Source organism: Anomalospiza imberbis, chromosome 2 (genome assembly GCF_031753505.1).
Source record: "Anomalospiza imberbis isolate Cuckoo-Finch-1a 21T00152 chromosome 2, ASM3175350v1, whole genome shotgun sequence".
In the NCBI taxonomy this organism is placed as follows: domain Eukaryota; kingdom Metazoa; phylum Chordata; class Aves; order Passeriformes; family Viduidae; genus Anomalospiza; species Anomalospiza imberbis.
Window position 1 is genome coordinate 107,155,315 of NC_089682.1, and position 16,749 is coordinate 107,172,063.

The 16,749-nt window shown below is 38.2% G+C and overlaps 1 protein-coding gene across 1 annotated transcript in view; it reads left to right on the forward strand.

The window, feature by feature from the left end:
- The window catches only part of RAP2A (RAP2A, member of RAS oncogene family), a 30,280-nt gene that overhangs the window by 9,643 nt on the left and 3,888 nt on the right, over positions 1-16,749 (forward strand). The window lies entirely within an intron of this gene.

Here is a 16,749-nt window from a genome sequence, read left to right on the forward strand (position 1 = left end):
GCTTCTGCAGTCCACTGTCAAAGTCCAAGTGATAATGTGGAGTGAGTTCTCCCATTGCGTTCTTCCATTTGGGTGTGGTTTTAGGTTTGGAGGGAGGGGAGTGGTGGTTGTCAGTGTGGTACCAGTTAAATCTGTCCAATCTGCTTGGATTCCTTAACAGATGAGCTCCTCAAGATGCATGGAGGCTTTGGAGGTAGGAGAGGTTGGTTTTGTTGTTGTACCAAATGTGCAGGATGCAAGCAGGCACTCCTGGCATCAATCTTCTGAACATGCAGTGCTCTGGAACAGATGCCTTTTAAAATATATTTTTCCACAATGCCAACCTTCTCTTTTTATGCATTTCATTTAGAAATAAATGAGACCTGGGCCTTACAGGAAAAAAAAACACTAAGCTATTTTGGGTAATTTCCTTAGGAATCTGCTTTGTTCTAAGGTGTATGATACTGTTGCAGCAAACCACTCAAACTACCAAGTCATATATGCAGAATCTTTTCTTTTGAGAAATGGGCTTGGCCATGGGTCAAAACACTTAAAAAGAACAGGAGAGGAATGGAAGTCAGTATGTCATCATGAAGCAACAGCTGACTTTTCCTGAAATATTATGGTCACCTGGATGAGGGGAGTCTTCTGATGATCATTAACTATATGGGATATCAATTTTGCATTTTTGCAGTGACTTCCTAATCTAAAGAGAATAAACAGTTCTGAGAAATCACTGAATATCAGTCCTGATACCTTTCTTTATCTTCTACATACAATCTGTTTCTGTTGTTCCCTTGGGATTTGTGAATTTGCCTTCTTGTGTTTGTACTTACCTTCACAGCGGTACATCTTCAACAAAAAGATTGAAGAATATTTTCTAAACCTCTCTTGCAGCTGAGTGGTTAGAATAGTCTTCTGGGAAAAGCAGTTGTGAAACTCCTATGACTAAAGGGGGTGTGTGGTGCAGGTCTGTCACCTCATTGATCAGGCTTATAATCGCTGTACTATGTTAAATGTGAGAAACAGCATTGACACCATTTGCTTTTATTCCCAGGGCTTTCTGTGGAAGTGATATCTGTTGTGGATTAGTTGAATATCTTACTGTTGTTGTGTTGGTAGACTCAGTAAGCAATGTTTAGTGAATGAGGCCCCTTGAGGGACTTGGCTGCTTGCATGAGTCTGCAGAGACCATAGGTGTGTGGCACTGTTTTGGTTCCAGCATGTGGCTCACTTGGGCTTGCACAGCTCTAGGCCTTCAGACAGATACCTTGTTTTGACAAAAAGTTTTCAAGAAATTTAATGGGGAGGGAGAAATTTTATGGAGCAGTCTCCTGGTCATGGGCCTCTAAATGCTTCTGGAGTCCCAGTATATTATCTACCTCAGTTTTGCCCTCAGACCCAGAAATATTTGCCATCAGAATGAGTAAATCTCTCTACCTCCTTTTTCACATCAGTTTCATTCTGCATGTTTTGAGCAGTGAGTTTCTGAATGCCTTTGTAAGACTTTTTTAGTATAGAATATGGAGTGGGCCACAAACTTGATGATCAAATCATCCACAGCATAGACTTAACAATCCTTGTACTTCAGATGCCTTCCTTCTCTAGAAGGAGTTCTATGCACAGCTTATATTATATTGCTGATTGTAAAATTTTATTTGGAGTAGAATCTGCTTAGATGTCTATCCATATACAAATAGTTGTCTGAGGGATGGTAGACTCTTTCCTAGAAAGACACTGGAGAAAAAGATGATATCAGGATAGCCTGTCAAGAATCCGTAGAGTTTTAATGTTAAGTGTCAAAAGGAAGAAATTTGATTATTTTGCCTTCATTAGGTATCTCTTCTGTCTGTCTCTTAGTTTGGTTGTCTGCAGCCTCACTTAACATTAGAAACTGCAGATGCTCAGCAGTCTCTTTTCATGCCACCTGTTTTCCCAGTAGTTGGTATAGGTTGGCCATGTGAGAGAATCAATAGCCTTGTGCTCCTTGGTCCTTGATGTTCTAGAAAATTTAGGCATGATGACACATTCTAGAATTTCACTCAATCTGGATATTCACAAAATTCATTATAACTGGGGAGAAGCCTGGCTGCCTGCTGTGTGTGGCTATTGTTTTGATGGGAGTGGGGTTCAAGAGTCCTCTGCTGCCTTTAAAGATAAAATAATGGATCAGCTGATAATTTTGCCTAGACTGGTCTCTAATAGTCTTACCTTTAGTCTGGCACCATACACGATGTAGTTGTTCCCTCTGGGATTTTGTAACCTCTGTTACTTAGCAAAGTATTATGATGTAGTTGTTGCAAATTTCTGAGTCTGTTCGACTATCTAGCAGTTTGTAGTCAAACTTCTTGTAACTCTTTTTTATTTCTAAGGCTGCCTTGTAACCAGATCTCTTAGCAACCAAAATCAGATAGTTGCTACCCATCAGATGAGTCTGTTAACAGCTGTTGGCAAGGAATGCTGTTCCTATTACCAGTCCGAGTTCCAGATTTTACATTGTGGGAATGGTCCTGCTCCCACAAGGCCTTTTGCCCCAGATTCTGCACTGACCATGTAATTGGAAGACCTGCTCCTCATCTGGGTGAAGGTGATTGTCAGGACCCATAATGAGCAGATGCAGACCTTGGACAACCTCCTGATGCACTGGAACTACTGTTCCTTTCATCTTTTTGATTTACACTGTTGGTTACACCTGTAATTGCCAAGAGCTCAGCTACTGCAGTGATTTTTGCAGATAGGACATGGGAACATTTAACAGGAAGCAAGGTCCTTTCTCAAGGGGAGGAAGTGATGGGCACTTGCAGACAATATGAACCCTCCATCACAAGACTAAAATGTATCAGGCATGTTCAAAGGGCCCATATCTCTAAAAATTATATCACAAGAAGCTGAAGATAAGCATCATGGTAGCTTGATGGTGGAAAGGTGGCTTATCCAGACTGCTTCATCTTAGGTCCTTTAATAACTCTTTGAACAAATCCATGCAATTCAGGTTTTACCTACCAGAGTTCACAATGTAACTGTTATGAACAGGAAAGCAAAATATATGGAAATCTATTATCAGAGTACTTGAACTTAAAATGCCCAAATTGCTCTGGAACATAAGGAAGTGGGAAGGATGGTGCTGTGAGTTGCAGGGTTTACTAATATGTCCCTAGGCTTGATAGGAACACATTGGAGAAAAAGAAACAACCCTGTGTTTACAAAATTTTCACCTCTGGAAAGAATTGCTGCATTGTAGACTTTACAGAGGAAAGAAGTATGATTTTTGAAAAAAGAAAATATTTTCTTTCCATGGCAACTCAAGAACTTGGTCATTCAATATAATGACTGCTGCAATTTATTGCAGGATATCGCCTTTTCTATTTTTTTCTCACGAACTATATTCGGAAAAAAATACACATACAAAAAAAAGAGAAAAGCTTTTTTTTTTTTTTTTTATGGGATGAGTCTATTCAAGAAAGAAAACAAATAACCTAAAGGTATGAAAGCACATAACTTGGTGAATGTTGAATTTTCCTCCAGATGGTTTTTAGTCAGAAGTAGTGACTGCAATCATGGTAGCTTCATCTGCCAGAGAGGGACAATGGTAAGCTCAGCCTTGGATGAAAGCTGAGAAGGAACACCTTGAAAAGTCCATCATTACTCTAAAATTAAGCAATTGTATTGCCTTCCTAGCTGGGATAATTAGTCTGGTAATTGAAGTTTACGTTCTTTTCCAAGAAATGATCAAAACGCTTGCTTTGAAAGACTTTGTCTGTCAGCAAGAAATGTGGTTAGATTAAAAGGACTGGGAACAGTCTAGGCTTCACACCTCCGCACACACCTTCAGATTAATTGAAATGGCCTTTCTGAATAGGACAACTTAATGTGGAAAATATAATAATGAACTATTTTCAGGAAATTCCAGTTACCAATTAGTGATTCAATGAAGAAGGTGTAATGGACACTGGGGTGCATGTACAGTACCTCTAAACATAATCTCTTTCTTAAAAGAAAACCTTATTTTTCAAATATTTTCTTACTGTTACTTTGGAGGGTTAAGTATACAAATTACCATCCTTTCTGTACCTAAAATGTGACAAATAGACTTGTAAATATTGGGGTAATATTTTGTTTCTTAGAATAAAATTAAGTACATGTGTTTTTTGGTTTTTTTAAATTAAGTTTGCTCAGAAAGAGAGACAGTTAAAATATATGTACAACATACACACAAATATATGTATATATGTACACAAGAGGTTTTCAGTCTTTTAGCCACCTGGGGTCAGGACTCAGGATAAAAGGAAAAAATAATGAATCAATTCTATCAGGTTCTGCAGTCATCTTCTGTTTAAAAAAAATTAAAATAGGCTTTGTCTACATGTGAAAGTTTTTTCACCAAATTGCTTCTGAGCAAATTTGTTTAAACCAGTGTAAAGCCACATTGTTTGTCTCATACCTAATTTGAGCAATATGAAAATTGGTATCCATGTGGGAATTTGCAGCATTTTAAAGAAGTTTCTTAGGTTGACCTGGCTTGTTTGTGTTTTCTCCCTCTGAAAAAAAAAAATTATGTCAGTAAGAGTTGTAGGCACTGATTTTGTTCTTTTTCCCTCTCTCACACACTTGTGCACGGGTTGCTTTTTCTGTCGGCAAGCGAGGCCCATTCTCCCCATCTCTGGGTGACACCGGCCATCGGCTGGCACACGGCCACCGGCAGAACGCCAGTGCAGAGCCGCTCCGCTGCCCGAGGGATGCTGACAGCCGGAGCCCTGGGCTCTGACCCCGGCACTGCTGACACAGCTTTGGCATGGCCAAGGTGCCCACATCCCCAGAGATGAGCACCGTGGTGGTGGTGAAGTCCCAGGGGCCAGCCTTGCTGGTAGGGTTAACAGGTACAAGATAAAACAGTCTGCAGGCTTGACTGGCTGCCACAGAGCATCTTCGTGAGCAATAAAATGGCCATCAGACAGGTTAGTAAAACTCTTCTGGGAAAGAGGAGCTTTTTATAACCTAGAATAGACCCGAGGAAATTAACATTTATACAATAGTTAAAATATAAATAGCTCGACATCTGAGATGATGAGTATATCAGTTCCTCATTCTAGATGGCTTCATTTTGATAGGTAATCAAATATTAGATTTGACATATTCATACACGCATCTATGTATGTGAGAAAAAGTGAAATATTTAGATTTCACTGTTTTACTAGGTACCCTGTTCTTAATGTCATATTATAAACAAGTTCTTACTAAGAAATGTCTGGATATTCAAATGGATTATACTCACAACACTGATTCAGAATGAAGTAGTTGGTTGTTTTTCTTTAATTGGTACCCATCTTGTTGTAGAAAGAATGAAAAAATCTCCTAAGAAAATTATTTCTGAAGCTTATGCTCAAGATAGAAGGGAGGTTATCAAGTAATTGTTCTCTATATTTATCTTTATTCCACTTAAAGGTAGTATGTTGGGAGGCAGTATTTTGTATTTGAAGATGAACCAGAATTTATTAAAATAAGAACAAACAAGTAACAAACAATCAAAAAATCCTGACAATTCTGAAGCTCTTATTTTGGTCTGTTCATCTTTAGATATGGAAACAGTTTCTCTTAACAGGATTATATACACTTTTTGAATACAATTTCTGGGGATAGAAATTTGAGGTGTTGAAGATGGAGCTGACTTCTTAAACATGTGGAGAATAAAATCTTACGGGTGCTCTGTTTATTCTAACATTCCAATTATTTTGAGTAGGTGTATGGTAATTAGATAAATTGTTCTGTAAGATAAGGGCCACCGACTTTCTGAAGCCATGGCAGAATGGTTTTGCTTACCAAGCTGAAAATAAAATGTTCTGGTAGAAACTTAGCAGGAGTGAAGAGGCTTTCAGAGCATCTGCTCATGAAAGTAGTCAAGGCCTTGGATTTTTACTTTGTTGGTAGAGGAGGGTTTGACTATGGTTGAAAGGAACTGAAATAAGAATGCTATTTCTGCAGTAAAAGCGAAAATGCATTTGTACTGTTTTGTCCCGAATTGGTTCACTGTATCCATGTGGTCACTTGCTTAGAGTTTCTGTAAAGTAGTCCATCGCTTGAAAAATATCCAGAGTTGCACCCTAATTGTGCCATTGTAAAGAAGATCTGTCTCAACAGAGCATTTTTTGCAAAGTTTTTTTATGTGCATTGTAGGATGTTTTTATTAGCTTCAAGGACATTAAGCTGTATTCTTCTTTAGTTTCTAGGGCAACAAAAGTCTCTGCGTTGAACACAAATTCTTTTCAGGCTATGCAGTATCATAAAAACTGTGGTATCTACCTGCCTTAGCTTCTACTTAGAGGCAGATGAAAGAGCAGAAGTTCAGGCCAGGTTATTTGCCAATTAGCCCTGTTATTTTTGTTTTAATTTTCTTAAGTTTTAGTGACCTGCAGCTAGGTTCATTGCAAGCAGTCAAATTCTTTAAAAAGCAAATAAATAAAAGCCTCTGTGGAACTGCAGTTTGTATCAGTATGTAATGCTCGATTCTGCAGACTAGATTGTGGCAGTCAAATTATCAGAAGTCAGTTTTGTGACCAAGGGTTGCATTTCAGGGGCCAGATCTGGGTGGTGCCAAAAGTCAGGAGCACAGACTTTTTGGAATAAAAGGTTCTTACCTCGAAATGGAAGAGAAACTGTTTCTTTCCCTGTGGTTCTGACTGGACAGGACAACATGATTGTTCCTGAATTCTAATCCTTTGGAAGTGGGTGATGCTGCTAAGAAGGTTTTGAAATAATTGTTAGGCCTATTCTTGAAGACTGTAAAAGTGTCATTTTAATGACCTAGAGAAAATCCTATTAGAATAGTTTAAACAAGTTTTGCAGTGGAATTTTTATCAGTGATTATAAATTGGTTAAAGTAATATAAGAGTGTGTTGGCTTTGAAGAGTAAACTAATACTTTAAAGAACTATAGTCTTCTGGCTCTTTTAAAATACACATGAATTTCACTATTTTTACTTTATGTATCCATGAAAAAGTTTCAATTTTATAGTTTAAATAAACAAGGATAAAAAGTTTGAAGTTGTCATTAACTTAGGCTTGAGCTTTAGTTAATTCTGCAAAATCTAGTTAGTTCATTTTGCTTTCAAAATTCTAAGATATATGTCTATCTCGAGGCCTGTAAATATGATTATCACTTCCTCTACATAAATGAATAGCTATAAATAATTATATAACTTTGTCATTTGTTTCTCAGCCCATTTTCTATATAAACAAGCATTATGCAACTCAGTTGTCCGCTGGTCTCATCTTCCTCCATTACCTGCCAGTAAGTTTTGAATTCTACAGCACAGTTAAGCTAAATTAAACATTAGGACAAATTCCCAAAGAGATCATGGAAGGCCTGTCCTTGGAAGTTTTCAAGACTGAGCTGTGCATAGCCCTGAGGAAGCTGGTTGAGATTTCCTGGCTGACCTTGCTCTGAGCAGGGGGTTGGACTGGAGACTTCCCAAGGTCCCTTCCTGTCCAGATCAACATCTGGAACAAATTAGAAATCTAAATAATGATTAAGTTCTGTCAGAACTGTTGGTGGGAAAGACACACTGTCGCTGCTACAGTTATGGAAGAAACTGGCACATGCTTAATGCTATTTATGGACTGGAGAATGGTGAGGGGAAGAGTTGTAGGCAGAAAGAAAAACTAGAGCTTTAGATAGCAGCATTGATAGACTCTGTAAGAAACGAGACCTACCATTGTACTCATAAATTACTTTGCAGATTCTGCGCTTTAAACAAAGTCTGATGCTGTTTCAGCTTTTCCAGGAGGATTGTTAACAGTATTTTATTGCAAAGATATTTTTTTTAAGCTGAGCTACTGGCATAAACTTTGATATATCTGAATTGGTACTAATCTCTTCGGTCTCTTTCTTTCTCCTCCCTCACCTTTGTCCCTGCATGCTTGTACAGGAAGTTTACAGTATATCTTAAAATATTACAGTAGTTTATCTAAACATTTGCACATCAAGATATGCTTCTGAGAGAAATTTCTTGTGACAAAGCATGTGTTGATAGATAAATAGTAAATGCATTTTAGGGTCGCTGTTGTTTGAACACAGCAACAGAAACTATAAAACAATTGGAATCCATAGATTTGTGTGATGTGCAAGAGGCTCACATTGCTTTTAACAGATATCTGCATTTTTCATTGCCTTTGTAAAGGCACCTATTCAGTCCCACATCACCAGAATGGGCAGGTTTTATGACTTTGTAGAGTTTTGTACAGAGAAGCAAGGAAGAGGAGAAATCCCTCAACGTCAGCATGTCTTTTAAGGTATTGTGAGCCTTTGCTATTTCTGCTCAAGTCGGTGGTGTTGAAGTGAGGTAACAACCTTGACTTTGACCCCAAAGCTGGTGTTCTTCCTTCAAGGCACACCTAATCCACCAGCTTTACTCTTTTTGCTGACAGATTTGATGCTGGCACAGAATCTGCCCTAACGTTCCTTATACTTGTAAAGAAATCCCAAAATTTTGTGATGTTACGTAACTTACTGCTGAGAATAGCTGGGATGCAGGGTGCTTTTTCAGTTGAAGAGCAAGCATAACTGCTACTGCATGCTTCAAGATGTTCAGATTGCCTCCATGACTAAGGATGAAACACCTCACAAGTGTTTGTGCCATAGGCAATAGAGGTTAAAGCTGACAACTCTTTTCTTCAGATGGAGAGCAGAGGTACAGAGTTCAAGGGACTTGCTAGAAATTGCACAGGTGGTCTGTAACAGGGTGTGAAACTGAACCCGCATCTCTTAGATCACATGTCAGCATTTGTCTTGCTTGGTGCTTAATGTTTTGGCTCTAAGACATTGAGGATAAAATTCAATTATAAGTGGTTATGTCTGAAAAAAGTTGTCATTTAAAAGAAAGTTCTTTTTTTTTGAGACATCAATATACAAATAAAAGATAGATGGTAGTCTCTTTAATTTTAGAATCTTCTATATGTTGCACATTTGGTAGGTACTGAAAGCCTTGGCATATCCAGTCATGCTCATTATATTGGAATAAACATTAGTATATTAGCATGGATATGGCTTAAAAATATTCAAGGTAAGAAAACTAATGTGGGTATTAAGAGTAATTTTCAATTATGGATGCAAAGCTTAAATATTGAAATGTGAGACCTAATTTTTAGGATGTTGAGCTATTCCTACAGCTAGTAGCAGTAATTTTAAAAAAAAATTAGGTGCTCGGCTTTAATGTCTGGAAATTTTTTGAGCAAGAACTTTTTTTGTATTTAAGCAACTATAGCATGCCTCATAATCTGTTAGTAGTTTTCTTGACAAGTAGACTTCTTTCAGTATGAACTGAGTAGAGAGACAGGAGCTAGATGAAATTGGTGCAGCTGTGAGAATCTCAGATTGGTAGGACATCCTGATTTTCTTGTTGCTTTTAGAAACAAGGGAATTAGTCACAATGGAAACAGTCAGGTAAAACATTTGCCTTTATTTACTTGTGGTTATTGCTTCTTAAGCTAAACCAAGGAACAGAAAATTCCCATTTGAAAATTCCAGTGTTTCTGAGTTGCTAAGTGTGCCAAGCATTTCAGGATTTCAACAAGATGATGTTGATGCTCAGTTATGTGAGTTGAGGATTTTGATTGGCATAGAGAGGGAACTCGAGGATTAAAATCTTGTTTGGATATGCTCCCAGCAAACCTGCTGCTAAGAAGGTAGATTTTATATATCCCTTAGAGTCTTCCGTCTTGATAATAGACTTCAGTGTTAGATATGAATTTTAATGATAGATACTAGGCAGAAGTGTCCTTTTTAAGGTGAAAAATAACCTGTATGTGAAGACTTTTGAGCATCTGAAATGGCAGTAGATGAGAACTGAAGCTACTTGTGTGATTGGCTCCTTGTCATCCCCAGCACTCAGAAAGCTGTTTTCCTTCACCTGTGCCAGAGCATTACTTTGAAGGGAACAGACAGTGTCATGGGACATAGTTTGAACATTCATGGAGTTTTGCAAGCTTAATGAGACTATATCTCCCTAACATCTTAATGATCAGGGATTTTTTTTAGGACTTACTTTAGTGACTTGCGAACCTTTAAGACATGTTGCTAAACCTTTGAATGTTCAGATGCTTTTGACATTTTATCTTAAAAAGCTGTAGGGAGAGCCAAAAGTAAACTCTATCTGCAGTGACTTGCAGAAGCGGGCTGAAAACGTGGAAGGAGTTTATTGTTATTCTGGTTCTCCTATGAAATCTTAGTGGCAGAAAATCCTCTGTAGATAAGCATTTTCCTCTGAAGTGAATGGAAATGACCTGTAAAGATCTTTGGTGTCCTTTATACAGAGATGATGTGGATCATCCTGTTACATCTGTGGCAGCAGGGGAATGTAGGTTTACTGCATGGCCTTTGAGTATGTGTGTTGGGTTGGACCATCCGTGGTTCTTGTCCCTTGGAAGGTCTCAGCTGTAAGCTGCCTGGGAATAATGTGTGCAAGTGCTTTGCCTGAAAAGTGCTTATTGTGAGAGCTGGGAAGCAGATATTTATAGTGCTTCTGTATACTGTGGTTGGTTGTTGTTTCTTGGGCTTTTGCTTGGAATGATTTCCTCTAATTTCATACAAGCACAGCACCAATGGTGAGCCAAACTGGCAAGTGAAGCCAGCTCTAACATCCACAGAACTGAATTGGCTTTAAGGTGTTTTATTTAAGCTGAGGGGATTATTTCCAGAAAGTTTCATGTACAAGAACAAAGTTTCTGAAGCCTCCTCAAAAATGATATGGTGTGTTGTTATTTATTATTCTAATGTTATCCTCCCAAGCTGTTTTGCAATTATTATTTAATTTGCTGTCCTATGAGTAAGTACAATTATCATGACTTTATATACCTCAATCTATCCGTCTGAAGAGTTTGTTTTCCCAAAGGCTATGTAAGGAGTTCATGTCAAAGCCTAGAATAAAATGTTAGATCCCAGTCCTGCAATTAGGCCATACGCTGTTCTTTATAGCAAACTGATTCATGACTCAGCCACCTAATTGCAGTGGGACTTCCAATAAACTCTTTAACATCTACTCATTTATAAAAATTATTTTAAGACTATTTTTAAAGTTGGGAGTTATTGCTTAAGAAATAAAATCACTACACAATATAACTTACAAAACTGAATATTAAATGCAATTAATTAGTAAACTGGAATGACTTGTTTGCAGCAGAATCGTGGGAGTTTTACAGCTGTTCTGTGTGGTTTTGCCTGAGAAGCTGTAATAATTTCCATTAGAGGGAAAAGTGCTCAAACTTTGCAGAAAACTACCTTTGTTTAGATTTGAGTACCTCTCTGACACATTTTTACATGTATACAGGTATTGACACGTCTTTATTGCTGTCTATTTGCAGGAGTCCATGGAAACATAATTCTGTACAATAACCCCCTAATAGATGCAGTTTTTAAAGCTACCAAAATACAAAGAATAGGGATTTGGTAAAAGTGAGATATCTCCTCTGTCTGTGTCTTAAGATAGTAATAGATGTGTGTGTGGTTTTGTGTGTTTTGTTTTGTTTTGTTTTTCTTACGGCTGCTTTGGTTCAAAAACTGGTAGCTTCAAGAAAGGGTTAAGATGGTTTTCTCCTTGAAAATTCTGTGGATTTTGCTTCCTCTCATCCTGGTGTTTGAGAGGCTCAGAGTTGGGCTAGGGAACACTTGGTGCCTTTTCTTACCCTCCATAGCTGATGTGAGTTTTAACTATGAAGGATTCTGCATTAAATATCCAAGTAATTACATGAAATGGATTACAAAAATTCTAGATAGTTACACTGGAATATGTTCTTCCTCTAGATGAGGAAATGGCTTGTTCAAGTTAAGACAGATTTTACTGAAGGCAATCAAAGTTTGCAAGTTACATTAGAAAAGGATATTTAGTTATATTTAGTGTGGATTTGTAAATAACCTAATAGATTTAACTGTCACTTCTGGTACTTTATCTCATATTACCCATAATTCTTTTGCTGCATATTTTGGCAGGATTCATACCACAAATTTTTTGTAAGTCTAAAAGGAAGAACAATTATTATTGACTTTTTGATATTATTTGCATCATTTTCAACACTAATGTCTTTATCCCTTAAATTAATTTCCTTTTTGAAATACTACCAAAAATGACAGAAATGCATTTTAAAAAAAAGGGAAAGATGCCCTGTGTGTAGAAGGTAATAAAGGAGATTTAGTACTGGAGACTCCTTTTGATTATTAGTAATAGTTATCCCATATAGATACCTTTTGTATTTCAGTGGTCCCAGTTTTTATTATATAAAGCTGTAATCATGCATCTTTCCAAAAACTTCAACAGGACTAAAACTTGTTATAAAAAATAGTCTTTAAGAATGCATGTTATTATCTTGGTTTGGTTTTATTACACAGAATAATTTGGTTGAAAATATTTGCATCTAATATGAAGCTCAGGAAAAAAATCTTTTAAAAGAAACACCACTTCCAGAATATGAATTAGAAAACAGGAACCTGTTTGTACTTTTTTCTCTACTGAATACTACAACTCACACACGCACACAAAGTGTAGGGGTACTGGGCAATCTCTACCACTGTTTAAAGGAATCAGGTCCGTATATTAGCCTTGGTGTATATTTGGGATTTTTGTTTTTAAATTCTTGCTGTTTCAGTCTTCATTTTTATTATAATTTCTCTGCACATCATCTTTGGTTTTATCTTTATCCAATGACAGTTCTAACCAGAAATCCGTGAAGTACCTTGTAAAAGAAGTCAGGTACTGCCCATGTTTTTTTGGGTGTGATTGGAGGTGGAGAAGCTGTGAGGAAAAAGTCTCTGAAGATCATTCTCATACCATTCACCTTGAAGCTTTCTAAATGTTCTAAGCTGTTATTCAAAGTGTACATGGTCATCTAAACAGAAATGTGGATGATGTGTGTGCTGTGTGAGGTAAGATAAAATATAGAAATATTTATTGCTGTGTGACACATAAGGCTGTGTGGCCAGTGGTGTATAACTGGGCCCCATAAAACATTTGATGTTTGTGTATTTATTGATTTCATGTGGCTATGGTGTCCATTCTCAGGAAAATTGAGAGATTTACTGTGGGCTATTGGTCCCAGGTGTTCAATAAAGATGGGTAACAGGGTGAGTTTTAGCACTGACTTTATCTAGAACTGGGAGGTCATTTTGATGGTCTTTTATGGGGCAATGACTGTACCTTGCCAGTAGTGGAGACCCTAGATATGATGGCATTTGAATCTGTACTGGTGTCTTTCATAGGGCTATAAATGACTGCAGTCGGGCTACCTCTTCAAGAGTGGCTGGTGCTCACTATCTGTCATACGGGAGCTAAAGAAAATGAGATCATTTAAACAGAGTGAAGTGCCTTTTTCTTCAATCGCATTCTGCAAACACGTGTAATTGGTCTTGCAAAAATTTGTTCCTGAAGAGGTCTTAAAAAGTCAAGCTTTCCCCTGCTACATTTGAGAGGGTTTCTTACAGGCTCTGCTATATTTGCCCCAGAATACATACTGTGCTGATTTGATACTGGCAAAAGTAGCAGCAGTTCTTATTTTCGGATGGTCCTCATGCTTTCATCAGTGCTGCTCAAAGCTTTTCGTCATACTGAGAAAATTGGATTTTCCTGCTCCAGAAATGAGCAGAACTGTGCCACTTTACCATTGCTAAGGGAACAGGCAGGGGCAGTTGGGCTGCAAAAAAAGGCAAAACTTCTGCCCAGCTCCCACTGTGGGCTGAGCTGCTCTCTCACAGATCCTGTGATGGAAGCAGCAGCCTGAATTCAGGACTTCAGTATAGGTGGTGGGGATCTAGCCTCATTTGCTCTACTAGAAGTATTCGTGAATAAGTTAGACCCTGCTAGAGGAAGGATTTATGAATTCCTGTGTTTGATTTTTGTGGTTGTATGGAAGGGTTCTGCGTTGCTGCTTGGACCTTGCAAGGTGGCTCTCTTTTTTTTGTTTGTTTATTTATTTTTTCCTTTGTAAACAACCTATTTTTCTCTTGGGCCACTGAAATTCAACAAAGTGAAAAGCCTGTGAGGAAAAGATTTTCTTCTTCCCTTCAAATTTCATTAGAATCAAGTAATTCCCCCACATCTGAGAAACTGCCCTTCCCTTGGTGGGCCTGTGCTACTGCACACCACCTGAGTGGTGGGTGTCCAACATCTGGCTGGTCAAAGCTCTGAGTATGAAGTGGAGTCTCCAGACGCAGGCAGAAGTTACCTCCAGCGAGATCAGCAGCTGTAGTAAGGAAAGTATTGAGCCAGGGATCTCCCCATACTCATCAGAAAAGAAATTGCCCAGGATACCAAGCAAGGCAGGGAATTCTGGCAGTGTTGAGAGGTGTAGGGTGTAGAGCTAGCTTGAACTTCAGAGCTTGCAGAGTTTGATTTAGTCAAGAGCTAGATTTTCCACAAAGTGTTACCAGAACTCAAAACTGGAAAGTGTGAAGGCCCTTAGGACTCTGAATGAAGACACACAGTTGATCATCCTCTTGGTACTTGAGGAATAGGATACACAGAAGTCTGGTCTGACTCGCTCTACTCAGCGTGGGTCGGGCAGGACTGATACTGAGCTGGAGCACTTAAGTCCAGCTCATACAAGAGCCAGTCTTCTGCTCAGTACCCATGGACTGTTTTTCCATTATTTGCTGTATTCTAGATAGTAGACACTGACTTTGCTACGTAGAAAGATAAATTGTATGTATTTATTATAGACAGGCATAAGTATATATAAAAATCTAAAATATATGTCACACAGAATATGTATATATATAAAATGTATTTTCTCTGTAAAATTAACTACTCAAAATCTAGGTAGTACAGAGATTTATTCTGCAAGAGCAACTTTCTTTTTGGTAAGAAGACAGAATGAGAGCTTTGCAGAAACACTTTCTTACACATTTCAGTATTGTAATGTTATTGGGTGAATCTGAATTATTTGGTGAATAAGTCTATTGACTGTAGGATCTCATTTTAGGTGATGAAGGTAGGTAGTGAATCAGGTAAATGCAACAGGAAAAGCAATACAGAAAATTGCTTCTACGAGTTCCACCTAATAGTTCCTAGATGGTCCTGTGCAAATAAATTATATTAGGCTTTTCATATCTTTTCTGTCAGCTCATCAGTTCTTTCTGTTCTTCAGTATGAAACATCAGGGTTTCCACTGCTCCATTTCCCAGGTGCTGAGTACTCACTGCATACAGAATCTCAGATATTTAGTTGTCCGGCTTTTCTAGGGTTACTAAACCTTTTAAGCACTTGAATTTTTCAGTGGAACTGACTATAAGTCTGCAACAAGTGTGTATGTGTTTCCTTATATGTTTCTTAACAAATTGGAGTGATCTCACAAACCTCACAGAAGGGGTCTTGTGTTTTAATTCTGGCTCATCTGTTTCTTCACTGGGCATTTCTCAAGCACGTGCTTTGAATTTCTCAGTTTTACCAGAAGGCAAGCCAGTGGAGAGTGAGAGGAAGTTCAGGGCCCTCAGAAATCAAGAAATGCAGGGAAGGGGTACCTGATTCCATTTCCACTGAAGGATTTTTTTAATGCTCTCTAGCAAATACAATAGGACACATGCATCTGAACAATAAAGATAAGACAGCAATTCAGTATTTCTTTTTATCTGTTGAATGCTATCCATCTTATGTAATTAAAAACTATTCTATCTTGTGTTTAAATGCAGGAGGACAGATTTCAAGATGTTTGTGTGTATTTTGGTACTTAATCAATGGCAGCTTAGCTCTTGCAAGAGTTCCAGAGATATCATTGTGCTAAACACTTATCCACAGAGTAAGAAATGGATTGTATCTCTTCAGATGGTAAATATAGGCAGGAAAAATGGTAAAAGTGAGGGGAATTCTCTGCAATTATTGATGACAGGCCTGGACTATGACATTCCCTTAGTAAGCAAAGAAGCATAACAAAGTTTTGAATTTCAGCTACATCTTATGACATAGTTGGACAAATTTTTGATGCTTGTCTGGGGATGTAAGAGTTGCTGATGTGGTTTGAGACATTATTGGTCTTTTATCCTTTTGGACTCTGGGGTAGCCCACTGTCCCTGCAGCAGAGGCAGCAGGAACACACAGGGTACCTGTTCCAGTGCAGAGCGGTGACAGACAGGGAAACAGGGTGTTTCCCTCAACCAGATGAGGCAGATGCACCAGCACTGCTCTGCTGCCTTGCCTAGCAGGCAGGGGGGATGGATGGGTGGGAGGGATGAAGAAGGTGGCTTTAGGAGGGTGTCATCTTCAGCTGCTGCAGGTGTCAGCTGCATCTTTTGTCCACAGTTCAGTCTTACTCTAGTGATTTGACTCAAAGCAATACTACTAAGAAAATATGAAGAAGCAAATCAGGTTTAAGTTAAGAAGGTACCCTCTTGCTTCTTTTAGGTCTGGTTTGAGTGCTAAAAAGTCATAACTGGTTTTCCTCTCAGTCCTAGTTGCTTTCATGAGAAAACCTGTGTAAGAGTATTTTGGAAATAGGCCCAGTGTTTTCTTCTCTCTTTTCTTTTCTGTGGCAAATATGTAAATTTGAAACCTGATGGAACACTTAGTTTCATGTCTGAAGAAAGGTTTATGAATGTGAGGATGGAAAAAAAAAAAGGGCAGGCATTTCAATTTTGTAAAAAATTTGGCAAGGATCCCTTCACGAGGAGGTGCAAAGTAATTAATTCCTTCATAGCTACATGATCTGTTGTGCTGTCCAAGTTGATTATGAAGCAGAGCTGTGATGGTATTGCCTGGAACTTGTGATTTTTTTATTTGTCTCTTCGACTTGTTTAACTGGC